The 16,228-nt window shown below is 52.2% G+C and overlaps 1 protein-coding gene across 1 annotated transcript in view; it reads left to right on the forward strand.

Moving 5' to 3' along the window:
* The first annotated feature begins 1,506 nt into the window (after positions 1-1,506).
* KLHL29 (kelch like family member 29) overlaps positions 1,507-16,228 on the forward strand; it is a 259,907-nt gene continuing 245,185 nt past the window's right edge. Inside the window, exon 1 of the mRNA XM_070428755.1 lies at positions 1,507-1,785. The gene's annotated coding sequence lies outside the window, so the exon portion shown is untranslated. The remainder of the gene's footprint in view (positions 1,786-16,228) is intronic.

Here is a 16,228-nt window from a genome sequence, read left to right on the forward strand (position 1 = left end):
TGGGGGCGGAGCCTGGTAGAGATGGGCGGGGCCTGACTAGTGGGGGCGGGGCCTGCACAGCACGCCCCAGGCCGGCTTCTCTCAGAGCTGCAGAGCTAGGGGCTCCCTACCTGACCACACCCCGCCCCCCTACACATACCACTCACACCCCTCAGGCCTCAGCGGCATTGCCAAAGGCAGTGGAGGGGGTGCGGTGGGAGCGGGGGTGCTGAAGCCCATTAGCCTTTACATCTAGATGCGGGCGCGGGGGCGGGAGAGAAGGGAAATGGAGATAACAGATATTTCTAATGAAATGCAAAACCTGATGAGGAGGAGCGGGTCGGGGTTTGGGGGCGGGAATAAAACCAAGATCTAGAGAGTTACCAGGGCAGGGAAGACTGAAATGAAAAGTTCTGGCGGAAAGGAAAAGCCTGCATTGGAGCCCCTCACGGGCCTCCAGTCCTATTAGGGTTGCAGGTGGGAGTCTGTGTAGACAGCAAGTATAGACACAGAGTTGGTAGGACTAAGAAAGTAAGTGTAGCTAGACCACGTGAGAGGCTGGGGAGGGGGTTAGTCCGCGTAGACGGGTAAGGCTGGTGTGGGCAGAGTAGGTGCTGTCTCAAGAGAGGCCGTGGGGACTCAGGAGGGTCAGTGTCAACACGGAGGCCAGCGAGGGGAGCGGCGTGGGGACAGACTGAAGAGGGCCAGTGGTCGGGATCTGCATGGCCGGCCGCGGTTCTTCCGAGGTTCGGACAATCCCTGCTCCTTTCCGTGGCTGGAGTGTCAGAGGGAGGGCGGAAGCCGAAAGACCATTGGACTTCTCCTTCTCAAACTTTTCTGCCAGCTTCCTCAGGTGTTGGGAGCAGGCGGGAGCCCGCCTCGGTCCAGTCCCACACCCGGGCCAGGGGCGGGAGGCCGGGCCCGAGCTGCCCAGCCACCGGCCGCGCATCTGCGGGCGCGGCCGCCGAGCCGGGAGCCACAGCAGGGGGAGGCGGACGGACGGGTGGACACACCCGCCAGCACTCAGCCTCAGCCCGCCGCGCGGCAGCGGGGGATCCCAGGGGCCCGGGGAGCAGCGCCGGGTGCCCGGCCGGGGGCGCTCCGCCTCCCTCACCCGCCACCCCCGCCCACTCGGGCGCCCGCGATTGGCTCCGCCCGCCCCTGGCTGCGCGCCGAAGCCCGCCTCCCTCGCAGCTAAAGCAGACGGTACCCGGAGCGGAGCGAGCCAGAAGGGAGCATGGTCCCCGCGCCGCGGCCGCGCCAGCCCCCGCGCCGCCGCCTTCCCCGCCGCGGACCTCGCTGCAGCTCCAGCCCCGGCCCCGGCCCCGGCCCCGCAGCGCCCGCCTGCAGCCCCGGCGGTCCCCGCGCCTGAGCGCAGCCCCCGCCCGGAGCCGGAGCCCGAGCCCGAGCCCGGAGCCAGCCCAGCCCGCGGCCGCCGCGGCTGCGGGGAGAGGGCGGGGGCGATGCTGCCGGAGCCGCCGCCGCCGCCGCCGCCGCCTCGGTGAGAGCCGCGCCGCGCCGCGTCGCCGCACCGCTGACAGCTAAGGACTGACTTCCCTCTCCGGGCATCCTCCCTGGGCTGCCGGGAGGCGGCGGCGGAGGAGGAGAAGGAGAAGGAAAGGGGGAGAAGGCGGAGAGCAGGAACGCGAGGAGGTGGACCTGGATCCGTTCCTCCCGGCCAGGACCCGAGCGGCCCCCGCTCCCGCTCCCCGCCGGCGCCGTGCGCTCTCCATCAGCCCGCCTGCGCCCACCCGCGATCCCCGGCTCGCCACGCACGGGGCCGGGGCCGGAGCCGCGCGGCAGGAGGTAAGAGCCCTGCTCGAGCGCCACGGAGGCGGCGCCGTGCCACCGGGGTCCTGGCCGTGCGCGGGGCCGGGCCGGGCTTGGGAGCGGGGCCCGAGAGCCCGGAACGCCAGGCTCGGCTCCCGCGGCGGCGGCGGCGCAGGAGCCTCCGGAGTCTGGACTCGCCAGGCTGCGGGAGCCCGTGCGCCTGCGCCACTCCAGAGGGGGGAGGGGGGAAAAACTTCCTACCCCCGGGGTGCATGCCCGGGGGCTGCCCCGAGCCAGGGTCGCGGCGGTCGGGGATGCTGGAAGCGTGTGTCACCCCCGACTCTGGGCAGCCCCCGGGCTGGGCCCGGCAGAGCGCGCCCCTCTCCAGGCCACCTCCCCGGAGAGGCCCAGGGCAGGGGCGGCTGGGGGACAGGAGGAGGCACGGAGGGCTGGACCCTGGGCCGGCCGCGCGCCCTGCCCTTTGGGAAGGTGTGAGCCTCGGTGCAGTGAGCAGCCAGGCTGGGTTTCCTGCCCCCTCCTGTCCTCACCCCGCAGTTGGGGACCGGTCTCTTTACTCATCCCAAGTAACTTTCGAGGTAGAGGAGCTCGAAACCCATGGGGAGGGGACCCGCGCAGCCCTTGTTGTGACACCCCCCCTTCCCTTAGCACCTATGGGTGCCGCCGTGTTCGGGGACGCGGAAAGGAGAGCTTACGCGGACGGCGAGGCTGTGGTGTCAGGGAGGGAGGGGTTGTTTGTGTGCGGGATAGACAGTGTGGACGCGCACCCCGACTGCCGCGGGGGTGCGGGGTGGCCGAGGGCTCGCGTCCGGGTTTCCGGGGCCTGGAGCGGGCCGAGGGTTGTCTGCGGTCGATCACAGCGCGGATGAGGGCTCCGGGCAGCCCCTACCCCGGCCGGCCCCGAGGGAGGGGTGCCCTCCCCTGGCGCCCACAGAGCAGAACCGAGAGCCCGGCTAGGTCCGGGGTAGAGCCGCGGCAGCTCCCGGGGCAGGTCGGGTCTGCGCTGGCTGGGAAGGCGGGGACGCGCTGCCGCCTGCCGCCGCGGTCACAGAGGAGGGGATGGGGGCAAAGCCGAGTCTCTCGGATGCCTGGATCCTCTAGCTGAGAAGCCAGGGGTCGTTCCCGGGCTCCGGGACCCAACGGTAGACACGGTCCATCTGGTCCCCAAGGATGCTGATGGGTGAGGAACCCCAGCTTCTGCCATCGCCGCTGCTCTGCTTTCCTCCCCCCTCCCCCCCTGCTTGCGCCACGCGCGCCCCGGGCGAATCGGGGACGCAGGTATTTATGTAGCATTAGGCGAGACCTCGGCTGGCTCGGGGGAACCGCACCGCGGAGGACGCGGAGCTGCCGCGGCCGGAAACTTCCACTCCGTCAGCTCAGGGACAGTGGGCTCCGCTGCTGTGGGCTCCGCTGCTGCGTGCTCCAGCTCCTGTGGGCGCCGTTACGCTGGGATTGGGATTGTGGCTCTGTGTGCAGTGAAGTCTGTCCTGTTCACGGCTGTCCTGACCCTAATTCCAGTCTCTTTAGTCATCTGGTCACCACAGAGTTCTTCCCCTGCGCTCTGCTCTGGTCCCTCACTCAGCCCTGGGAGGGCAGAGTTCAGGAGTTATTTCGGTTTGGGACCCATGACAGTAGACTTAACTAGCACACTGCATTCTGGTGTTCTTAAAAAACGTATTAGGGTATGGAGAGCTAACTTTCTCACTCTTTAGGGAGGGTGGTGAGGAACAGTTACATAAATAGTTCATCCTGATGCAGGTCAAACACATCTGGGAACACAGAGGTGAATACTTTACAGACTGGTGGGTACGGATGGATTTGAGCAAGTCACATAATCCGAGTGTTTATACAGGAATGGAGCTGTGTGCCACTGAGGAATATAGACTCTGACCCACTCGATGTTCCAAGCCCACTGGATTTATCAATCCTGCTCTAAGATCAGGGAATTGCTAGCATCTGTGCCCTTAAACTCTTATATGGATTTAATGGCATTTAGATTGGTTTATGGGCTGATGCATTTAACCACTTTTAATAACTTTTCTGCACAAGCATCTAATAAACCATACTTGCCCATGATTAAGGAAAACATTTTCCTCTGCGCCGCCTCTCCATTTCTAGCACACTGAACGGAAATGTACGTTCTCCCAACTTTCATCTGCAAGCAACCATCCAAACGAAATACCTCGAGTTGTACAGAAAGAAAATATCCTATGGTAGCCATGGTAACCAATAGATTAAGGGTTATTGGTTTTCATCTGTCTGTGATGTGGGGGGTGGGGGGGAATCTAGTATTGTGTCTTTTTAATTATGTTTCTAATGAGTGGTGGTCATACTTCAAGTCCTCGGTGTGGGAGATGAGCAAGCCCGAGAATTCAGTTGTGTGAGAGGCTTGTGGCCACAAAGCCGAGGGGAGCCCGAGAGAATGACTTCTGCTACCTGCAGCTCCTGGCATCCAGCGAGCAAATGGATGGAGCCTTTCTTGTATTTCGAGTAGATGAGAATTGAGTCCCTTCCTTTAAGATGAGAAAAAAAAAATGTATTTTGCTTTTAAGCTCTTACGAAATGAACCTTTTAAGTCCAGCTCCTGTTTTCTAGGAATAAACATGTTAGAAGTGTGGCTGTTGGTGTGGATTGCGTGTTACAGTTGTTCTCCACACCTGTCAGTCTAAGTGAGGCATATCGTTAGTCTATTCAAATCTTGCCTATTTCAATATTCATGCATTTCCATGGTGATTCATTCCATCTTTGTTTACTTAGTCAACCTTATAAATCTTTGGCATCAATTTCACTTGTGCAATCTTTTTTTTTTTTCTTTTCGTTCATTTATCAATTGATTTGGCTGCAAATCATTCCCATTGAAAGCATTTCCTTTTTTCCCCCTTCTAGTTCCCAAAAGTTCACACTATTCTTCATTACACACTGTTTTAAAGGGGTTAAATTTTGTAATAGACCCAAATAACACCACTGATGCTAATGTAGGTTTTTAGCATCTCTTTTGACATGTATGTGTGCATGAGGGGTTTTTTGTTTTGTTTTCTTTAGCTTACAATAAGGCTGTCTTGCTTTATGGCCCAAAGACATCAATCCAATCTGGCAGAATTGACTAAAAGTCTCTCTTCCTTCTTCCCTTCTCCCCTTCCTTTTTTTCCTACCCCGTATGACTCAAGGAGTTCTGTATGTTTCCCGTTATATCTGGCTCAAGCAGACTTGAGGACTTTATGTATTGGACTGGGCCTGTCCCTCTAGGATCTTTTCTCTTCCAGTAGTAGCCAAAGACAGAAGGCTGGGGAGCATCAGAGGATTTTCAGGTGCAGCACACATTTATCCACCACATAGAGTGTCCCTGGGATCATAGTAACCTTGCAAGCTCACTGAACAGGCAGTTTTGCTTAAAGTGAGCGATAATTTTTCACCTGCTTTCAACTTTGCTTCCTAAGGATGCAGGCCCATGCTAATCGCACCCTGTCTGCTTCAGAAATATCACCGCAAGCACGAGTACTCTACAGACTATTAGGATCAGGGGAAGTAATTGGAATACTTACGTTCAAAGTCAGATGGAGAAATGGAATTCTTGCCAACCTTGTGATTCTATAATCAATCAACTAAGTGCCTCCTTGGGGGTGGAGAGAGGAAGAAACACCCTGGGTAAGAAAATCCAGCTGATGGTTGCGGTGGCTGAGGAGAAACCGAGGCAGAAACCATGTAGGATGACTAGAGAACACGACCTCTCTACGGACAGAAAACTTACCTGTAGACCCAAGTGTTTAGAAACTGGAAGAGTATTTGTAGCTTGTGCAGAAGATGTCATTTGTACTTCCTTGGGAAATCAGGGGTCATTTTCTAATATGCAATATATAAAAATATATATAATATATTTAATATATATTAATATATATTATATATCATATAATATATATTATATATCATATAATATATATTATATGTTATATATTATATATTATGTATAATATAATATATATTACAATCTTTGGAAAGTACTTCCATTTGAAGAACGTTTACCTAGAATTGGTCCTCACAATTTTGGCGAAGAAGGAAACGTGCGTCAGAATTCTTTGCCCTCCCGTTGGATCGGAATTACTGAGATCAGGACCGCTCTGAAAGCAAGCTCTGGGCTCTGCTTCCAACAGCTACAGGCGTACTTCCCCAGAGTCCCAGGTCAGAAAGGTAATCTGCACTTCCTCACAGAAAAGCACTTGAGAACAGGGAACTTGAAGCTGTAAATTAAGATGAGGCAAGTTGGTCCCCGGAAGTAGCAACACTGTTATTCGTGAAGGGAACGTGATTATCTTGGGGCATTTCCACCCTTAGGGTGAGAAGAGGGAGATTTCTCATTTCCCGTGAGAGGATACCTGCGTGAAATGCAGGTGGTCCAGAGACGCCTAGCTGGCAGCAGCCGATGCTGAATCAGAAGCTAGAGCAGAAATGGTCCGGGATGGTCATGATAGGGGCTCAGATTTGGGCCAAGATGCAAACTCTCCAACATTTAAAGGCTGTCATTGGCCCCACACGTGTCAGTTTTTATCATTGTTGTATAGAGTTTTGAAATGTTTAAATTGTTGATCTTTTAAAGGCTATATGCACACATATATACAAATATACACTGAGAGGCCAGATTATTATGACCGGCCAGATTATTATGACCACCCCATCAGTACAATGAAGTGAATTAGTTATGCAAATAATAATAATAATAAAACCTTGAGAGTATTTGCTTAGGAAGTTTTCAATATTCAGTATTTTTGGAAGTGTCAATGAAGTACTGATGGGGTGGTCATAATAATCTGGCTGGTCATAATAATCTGGCCACTCAGTGTATATATTCTGCCAACTTTATTTCTCCAAAATGACCACTTGAACATAAAATTCGCCATCTTCGCCATGTTTAAGCATATAGCTCAGTGGTGTTAACGTTCACATGGTTGTGCAGTGGCTGGCCAGAACTTTCATCATGGGAACTGAAACTCCCTACCCATTAACCATCCGCTGCCCATTTCCCCTCCCCAGGCCTCTTCCCTTTTTTTATGTGTGAATTCGACTACTGTAGCTGCCTCACATAAGTGGAATCTTACGGACATGTCTATGAACATGGACATGCACTGTCTCTTCCTGGTCCTGCTTTCACTTCTTTTGGATATACTAGTATACCCAGAAGTGGGATTGCTGTGTTCTAACAGTTTTTACCCTGATATATCACATTGATCTTCTGTTTAAGAGATTGGGTGACAATGCAGTTAACAGAACACAGATAACGAATGCAGTAGAGGCGACTGACACTCGCTCTTCCTTTTCTGCATGTACATTTCCTGGCGAGTCCCTCCAGTCTCTTGCTTCTAGGGCTCCCCGGGTCGCTGTGGAATTGCCGGGTGGGTACAGGCATGGGCTTAGTGTCTGAGTTGAAGTCCAGTCTCTGGTGCCTACTAGCCGTGTGGCCTTGGGAAAATCCTTGATCTCAGTAAGCTTTGGTGTTCTCTTTAAGAAAAAAAAAAAAAAAATTTTAAACATATTTTTATTGATTTCAGAGAGGAAGGGACAGGGAGAGAGAGATAGAAACATCAATGATGAGAGAGAATCATTGACCGGCTGCCTCCTGCACGCCCCACACTGGGGTTCGAGCCCGCAACCCAGGCATGTGCCCTTGACTAGAATCGAGCCCAGGACCCTTCAGTCTGCAGACCAACACTCTATCCACTGAGCCAAACCAGCTAGGGCTGGTTCTCTCTCTCTCTCTCTCTCTCTCTCTCTCTCTCTCTCTCTCTCCCTCCCTCCCTCCCTCTCAATGGAGGGGATAATCATGGGCAAGATAACTCTGAAAAAGCCTGCATCACAGTGTCTGGCCTGGAGAAGTGCTCTAGAAAAGAGAGCTTAGGTCAACGGGTAGTCATACAAGAGGCAGCAGCAACCCTTACGATCTGAGAAGCGTAGACGCCCATCCTGTTAAATGTGCTCATATACACGTTTTTGTGGTGTGCCAGAGTGTGTACGTATTGGATTCTGTGAGTCTTGTTATCAGTACCTAACTCTGAAACGCATAAGAGATTTGCATCACAATTGCAATAGCTAAAAATATCCTTGAGTGGATTTGCTATGTGAACTCTTAATTCCATTTTCCATATCATAATTTTAGAGTTGATGTGGATTTTAGAGGTCAGCTAATCCACCTATTATTCAATCACCAAACCTGTATCAAGGCCCAATAATATCATAATAACAATAATAATAGCTTCCAGTTATTGCTGCCCACTGTATTTTAGTGCTTTACATATATTATCTCTAATCCTCGTATCGACACTGCGAGGTAGGGATAATCCCACATTTTACAAATGAAGACGAGACTCAGAAAAGGAATCAACTGGCCCAAGGCCACAAATCTCGTCACGTCGGCCAGCTGGGTGTGGACCCAGATCTGTCAGCTACTAGTCTGTCTGTCTTGTCTTTTCTGTGTGTGTGTGTGTGTGTGTGTGTGTGTGTGTCTGTGTTTCTGATGCTTCAGACTGGGTCTCAGTGCACTGGCATTCACATTGCCTGTTATGTGCCAGGTACTGCCTTGTCTGTGCCAATTAACATTTTAAATAATTCTCTTAGAGGGAAGGTGAGCTAAAATAAGAATATTTACCAGGTCTGACCGACATTCATCATAATTTTGGATTTGCACACCTGCTTCCATTTACTCTGGTTCCTAGAAGGCTAATGAGAAAAAGTTGTAGATGCTTGAGTAGCATCTGTTTCCTTATTGAGCCAGTGTAATAAGTAGCAAATTAAAGACGAGAAACAAAGTAGAAGGGATTAAGGACATATCCAGGGATGACTGGAGACTAATCTGGGCTTGTTCACTCTTGACTTCCCGGAGCCTAGCACAGTGCCTGGCACAAACCTCGTCAATAAAAATGTTTGCCTGGATAGGCTGGTGTCCAGAGACAGTGTCGGGTGATAGACATCCGAGCCTCTGTTTTAGGTTCTTCCTTCACTCCGTGGCTACGTACTTATCTGCTCGTGATTTTCATTGTGTGGAATGTTAGATGCTATACTTGGCCATCTTTCTGCTAAATATTCTTATTGGTGAGTTTAACTAATCTAAATGGAATCTTCTAGGGTTTATGACTTGCGACTTTGAAAACTTGTTTCCTTGGAGCTTCTTCATCCCAGTGATCACGTGAATCTATTTGACACTGTTGAGAATTGACACAAAGTTCATCCTTCACAGCATGCTTGCTTGCAAAGGGATGTCCCCACTCAGATTTTTAAGTTTTGGGGATTTCACAAAAGCATTGTTTTAAATAAAATGAAGCACCTGGAAATGACATGGACTGCCGTGAAAGGGCGAAAACACTGTGTTTTCCAACAACTTCAGTCTTGTCTTTATTTTTTTAAAATATATTTTTATTGATTTCAGACAGGAAGGGAGAGGGAGAGATAGAAACATCAATGATGAGAGAGAATCATTGATCTGCTGCCTCCTGCATGCCCCACACTGGGGATTGAGCCAGCAACCCAGGCATGTGCCCTGACCGGGAATCAAACTGTGACCTGGTTCATAGGTCAGTGCTCAACCACTGAGCCACACGGGCTGGGCAAGGGGTATGTTATTTTGCCATTGAATTCGCTTGAAGTGAAAAAATAGAAGATGACCATGCTCTAATTCTGGCTTTCTGAACTAAAAGCAAGAGCCATGGGATTTGGGAAGTGTAAGCCCTGCCTTTGGAAGCTGGGTTTGTGACCTGGAGGCAGGGGAGAGAGAGAGAGTCTATGTGCGCGCGCGTGTGTGTGTCTGTGCATGTGTGTGTCGGTGTCTGTCTCTGTGTGCGCATGTGTTTGTCAATGTCTGTCTCGGTATGCGTGTGTGTGTGTGTGTGTGTGTGAGTGTCTCGGTGTTCGTGTGTGCGTGTGTGTGTGTGTGTGTGTGAGTGTCTGTCTCGGTGTTCGTGTGTGTGTGTGTGTGTGTGTGTGTGGCCGATCCGGCTCCTGAAGAGCCCGCTGTAAGAAGAGTGCTGTAATCTATTCGGTTCATGCTGTTCCAACCAGCTTTAATCATCACAACTTGAATAATATTCAAACTGTGAAAGGAACATATTTCTTGCTGAAGCCAACGTGTGCCAAGTGGAAGCGCCAAAGCTTCTCAGTGTAGGATCTATGGCAACACCTTGCAAAAAAAACAAAACACCTGGATTGCTCCATGTGACGTGGGGAAACAGCTTTTCTCCACAATCAAATGGCACTAAGATTTAAACTTTTCTTCTTTCACCCTGGCCAGGTAGCCCGGTTGGTTGGAGCATCGTCCCACACACCAAAAGGTTACGGGTTCGATTCCCAGTCAGGGCTCATACCTAGGTTGTAGGTTTGATCCCGGGTCCAGGCATGTACGGGAGATAACTGATGCATTTTCTTCCTCACATCAATGTCTCTCTTTCTCTCTCTCCCTCTTCCTCTCCCCATTCCCTCTCTCTCTTCTTGCCGATCTCTCTAAAAAAAAAAAAAAAAAAAAAAAAAAAAAAATCAATGGACATGTCCTCAGGTGAGGTTTTTTGTTTTGTTTTGTTTTTTAAATTTCCTCCTTTTCACCCCAGAGGAGAAAAATGATTTTCATGGAAGTCACCACCTCTCCTGTGAGCTAAAGGGACATCTCCCCGGGCCCAGGTAGCTGGCAGGGTCTGCAGGAGAAGTCTGGCGGTGCAGGGCCCCCCTGGAGAGAGCGGATGTGGGTTGTGTGACCTGGGAGGCACCGGTGACAGGACATAAGGGGAAGGTTGTGGGCAGCCACTAGTAGGAAAGCAGCTTGAGCCACTGCCTTCCTGGGATAAAGACACACAGACCAACAGGCTGTGGCAGGGCCCCGCCCTGGGTTCCTCCATGGCAACACCTGCCTGTGCCCAGGCCTCTCCCTCACATCCCGGTGAGGAGGCCATCCCAGGGCCACGCCCGGCTCAGGCTCCCCGCAGGAATATACAGCTCGTCTCCGGATTCTGCACAAACTGCAGAGCCATCCTTGTTGGGGAGGATTCCTGGGGGAGGCTGCGAGGTGGGGTGGGCGCTCACTGAGCTGTGAAGTCACCGTTCGAGAGCTGTCACTTCAGCTGTTTTTATTCCAGGTGTGTCTCCCAGGATGTCTGGTCTTCAGGAACAGTTTTTGATTCTGGACTAGACACTCGGGCCAGAGATAGTCTCCATAGCCGTAGGAAAAGGGTGAGGCAGTGGCCTCTCTGGCTCTCTGCTCCTGTGTGACCAGGGGGCCTCTTGGTGTGGGGACCGGTGTAGGGGGCGTGAGATTGACAGCTAGGGACTGAGCATGGAACAGCGTGGAGGGCAAGACTCGGTCCCTGTCCTGCCCAAAGTTACCATTAAAATGTATTTACTTTCAACTCAACAACAAACAGCCTGATTGAAAAATGGGCAAACGACTTGGCTGGACATTTCTCCAAAGAAGATACACCCATAACCAATAAGCACAGGAAGAGATGCTCAACTCCACCCTGATCATTAGGAAAATGCAGACGGAAACCACAGTGCGCTACCACTTCACAGCATCAGGACACTGTTGTGAAAACAAGCAGGAAGTAACGGGTGTTGGTGCCGATGTGGAGAAATTGGAGTCCTCGTGTGCTGCTTGTGGGAATGTAAAATGGTGTAACTGCTATAGAAGACGGGATGGCTGTCCCTTAAAAAAACAACAACATGTAATTACCATGTGACCCAGCAATTCTACTTCTGGGTATGTACCCAAAAGAAGTGATAGCAAGGACTTGAATAGATATTTATACACCCATCTACATTCATAGCAACAGCCAAAATGTGGAAGCAACACAAGTGTTCATCCATGGATGAGTGGATAAGTAAAATTTGCCTTATACACACAATGGAATAATATTCAGCCTTAAAAATAAAGGAAATTCTGGCTCTGGCCAGTGTGGCTCAGTTAGTTTGGAGGGTTGTCCCGTACACCAAAGGGTTTTGGGTTCAGTTCTCCATCAGGGCACATGCCCAGGGTTGCATGTTGGATCCCCAGCATATGGGAGGCAGCTGATCAATGTTTCTTTCTGGAGTCGATGTCTATCTCTCTCTCTCCCTCTCCGTTCCTCTCTTTCTAAAATCAATAAGGGCATGTCCTCGGGTGAGGATTTTAAAAAAATAATCAAAAAAAATAAAAAGAAAGGAAATTCTGAAACATGCTACAACATGGATGTACGTTGAGGACATTACGCTAAGTGGAATAAGCCAGTCACAAAAGAGAAATATTGTAGGAGTCCACATATATGAGGTACCTGGAGTCGTCAAATTCATAAAGACAGAGTAGAATGGTGGCTGCCAGGGGCTGGGGGAGGGGGAATGGGGAGTAGTTGTTCAGTGGGTACGCAGTTTCAGTTGGGGAAGAGGGGAAGGTTCTGGAGATGGGTGGGCTGTGGTGGTAACGGCTGTGGAACTGTGCACTTCAGTGGTTAAAATGATGTTTTGTTATATATTTTTGCCACAGTAAAAAAAAAATAGACTTCTAGATATATTCCAAACCAGTTCTCCTCATTCTTTAAGCAATTTGCTTGCGGGAGGTAGGGGGGTAGGGGGAGGGAGTGCAGAGAAGGCATTACTTGAACCGTTCAATAATTAACTGAGCACTTGCTGTGGATCTAGCCCTTTGCTGGACATTTATTTTGTTTGAGGTATAATCATCCTGGCAATACAATCAAATCTCAAGTGTTCACCGAGTTGTGCTCATTGTATATACCTGTGTAGCACCACCATCCAAACCAGAATATAGCACATGTGCATCACCCCAAAAGTTTCCTGTGACCTCTCCAATCAACCCCTTTCTCCCCACCTGCTTGCTGATGCCCATCGCCACAGGTTACATGACGGTTCCATGTGCACAGACACGGGCAGTGTGTGTTCTTCAGCGCCGGCTGGCTTGGCTCGGCACACCGTGTCTGCCCTGCATCCATGCTGGCACGTGTCCCTGTTGTCCCTTCTCTGCGGCGAGGTAGCGTTCCGTGGCAGGTTCCACACTCTGTCCATCCTCCCGTGCACGGACGCTGCGTGGCGCTGTGTTTGGAGGCAGCCAGCAGGGAGAGAGGATGGTAGCGGCCACTGGGAGTGTCCCCGCAGGGTGGGGTCATCGTGCGAGTGCTCCGAGCTGGGGGTTGGCCTGCTGCCTGGCGGCACATCCAGAGGTGAGCGGTCTCCAGGTCGTGGCGGTTTGGTGATTGTCGCTAAAAATATGACATCCAGTGGGCCAGATGCACATGCTGCTGCTGAACAGATTTCTCCCCTGAGGGCACGTCACCCGGGAAGCCACGTCTCTATCAGGAGGCTGCTGGGTGACTGCACAGAGGACAGGAAGTTGCTGATGGTTGAAAGGTCAGTGTCTTTGAGCTGTGTCTGCACCGTCCCCTGCTCAGGTGCTCAGCTGCAGCCTGGCCATGCCTATGGGGGAGAGAGTGGGCTGAGGGGGGCGGGCAGTCCCCAGCTCATCCCTTCCTCTCTGGTGTGGAGCCTCAGGGCTGGTTCACATGCTCTTTCTGTAGCCTTTAGTCCAGCGGTTCTCAACCTGTGGGTTGCGACCCCTTTGGCGGTCGAATGACCCTTTCACAGGGGTTGCCTAAGACCATCCTGCATATCAGATATTTACATGACGGTTCATAACAGTAGCAACATTGCAGTTATGAAGTAGCAACGAAAATAATTTTATGGTTGGGTCACAACATGAGGAACTGTATTTAAAGGGCCAGAAGGTGGAGAACCACAGCTTTAGTCCGAGACAGGAGCGTGAGCACTCGTCTGTCTCTCTCTGCGGTTACTTCGCGCTCTGTTGTGGCCCATTCTCTGGTGAATCTGTCATCTGACTCTGAGACCCGTGTCCGCGTTTCCACGTTCCCGGGCAGTGCCTCGCCGCCTGCCGGAGACGGTCCAGGTGGAGAGAGTGTGTGAGACGACAGCTCGGACTGTTGCTGCGCCCCAAAGCGCAGTGGAGACACAGGGGAGCTGGTCAGGGTGGGCTGTGGTCACTGCGAAGCCCCACGGAGCGGGGAGAATTAGGAGGACCCCCGAGGGCCGGTGGATTGATGACAGTCTCCCTCCCTCCACTCGGTAGCGTCACTCTGTACCCCCAGTCCCCGTCCCAAGTCCACCAGCTCACACGTTCAGTCCAGCTGACAGCCTGCTCTCCCCTGTGAGAGGCCGTTGGACAACCCAGCTTGGGGTTGCACAGTGATTTCTCGTGGATGCATTGCTCTGAGGTCACCTCGGAGAGAGGGCAGTGGCACAGCGGGGGTGGGGTCGGCGGGCGTGGGGGGAGCCCCATGACCATGCTTGGCGCCCTCAACAGAGCCCACAGTGCTGATGCTCATGGGAAGGGAGACAAAATGGAGTGTAGACTCCCTCTCAGCAAGCCAGGGCCCCATGAGACGCGCTGCCCACGGGGCACAGGGAACTCTGTTTCCGACGTGACTGGAGAGTAGGAGAGGGACTGTTGGCGGAGGGACTGTCAGCTGACTCCAGGGGCCACTCTCCGCCCCCCTCTTCCTCTTCCTTCTCTAGAAGCCTCACCCATCTCTCTGCCCAGCTCAGACCCTGCTTGTCCTCCAGGGAGAGCCCACCTGTGGGCATCAGCTGGCCTAGGTTCTCCACATACCCGCTCCATAGGGTCCCTGGGGGCACTGACCTCCTCACCTTTTGTTGATATTCCTTTGGTGACCTTCCTCTGAGGGCCCAATGCTTGGCACGGGTCACAGTTTGGACGAGCGAGGCTCTCAGAAGGGGAAATGGCACCTGAGACTCGCCAGGCAGAGGCAGGGCTGGACCAGAATCTCAGGCGTGGGAAGAGCATCGGGAACCGGGCGAGGAGGGGCAGGAGCGAGGGGCCTGGGTGAGGATCCATTCCTGGGGCCCTGGGGCTGTTTCAAGCTGTTCTGGGTGGAAAAGTGAAAACGCTGTGGAATTCTCTCTGTGTGCTGTTATTGTCAAATAGGAGCGGGGATGATTCCCTAATATGTGCAACTAGATAAGAGACCCCTGCACCAGGGTGTGAAATGACAGTGCGTCCAAATCGGAGCGACAGAAAGGTGGTCTGTGCTCCATTTTTATTGGCATCGGACACAAGCCTTTCCAGGGCACTAACTGACATGCTTATCGTAAGTCCTTGGGCAGAGGGGTCTTTGATTTAATACAGAGAGCCCAGCCTGTATTTGGCTCCCAGATTTTGCCTGCGCCCCCCCACCCAATCCTCTTTCTTTCCCTTGCCCGCCCCCTGCCCCCCCGCCCCCCCGGGTTCTTGTCTCCCCTCTGCCCAGCTATGAACCACAGAGCCTGTTTGTCTTGGGAAAGCCCGTCACGGAGCACGCATTTGGGTGCTGGGGTGGGGTTGGCGGAAGAGGGGACATGGAAACCCTCCCTGGAAACCATCAGGAAAGATGCCAAGCACTTCTGTGGAGGCTGAGAACAAAATTCCTAAAGTGACAATTTATCGTGAATTTGGTTATTTGAGAGGATCGTTTTTTCAGAAGGAAACTTGGTTAATTAAAAGACATCAGGGATATATTTACTATGGTGTCAAGAATGTAAAAACAAAAAAGAACATAGAAAAAACGAAAATAGTGCCACAGTGTTAGCCGTAGTCATCTTGCTACTTGCAAATTCTCCAGATTTTTAAAAACAATCGGCATATTTTTCATACTGGGAAAAACGAGGACTTGTTTAACAAGGGAAATGGAACTGCAATAATAAGGTTAATTTTTGCCGCCCGCAATAAGGGTTTGTGTATATGCCCACACAAATCCGATGAAAACATGACAGGGACTGACCATAATGTGGAAGAAATGTTCACACCACCAGTTCTTAAAGGGGAGGAAAGAACAAAATCGTTTCAGACAACTCCATAGCCAATGCCCCTCACCGAGCATCTCAGACTCACCTTAAAGGGACCATTCACTCAGGCTCTCTTTCCTCCTGGGGCTCCTTCCTGCAGGGGGCCGGGGGGGGGGGCTTTCTGCTTAAAGGTAGCGAAGCTAAAGCAGGCATCCTTCCCTAAAGCCCCTCTCCTTGAATGCAGTGGCAGCTTTTCAAGTATCTGTGCCCCCAAGTGGTCGCTTGTACCTGTGAATTACAGCCAGCAGGAAGGTTGCCGTTGAGCAGGTCCTGGGAAGCAGGACACATACACTCACCCCGAATTTACTGATGGCCGCGATGATGGCAATGCATGACCCAGAGGAGTGGAAAGGGAGGAAGAAACTCAAATTGCTGTGTGCGTGTGTGTGTGTGTGTGTGTGTGTGTGTGTGTGTGTGTGTGTGGCAAAAGACGGGAGAATTTTCTCAGTTTACCTTCCCCATGCTCCCCCAGAACGAAGTGTGTGTGCTTCCATTTGCAAAAGGGCCTGGCCAGAAGGGGTGCGGATGGCTGTGAGCAGAGCCCCCCCAAGATTCTGGGGACCCGGCCTCTGTGTCTCTGGAGCGCTCCCCATGC

The sequence above is a fragment of the Myotis yumanensis genome, unplaced genomic scaffold (assembly GCF_028538775.1).
Source record: "Myotis yumanensis isolate MYYU_CA2020_CCGP unplaced genomic scaffold, mMyoYum1.0.hap1 SCAF_11, whole genome shotgun sequence".
NCBI classification, from domain to species: Eukaryota; Metazoa; Chordata; class Mammalia; order Chiroptera; family Vespertilionidae; genus Myotis; species Myotis yumanensis.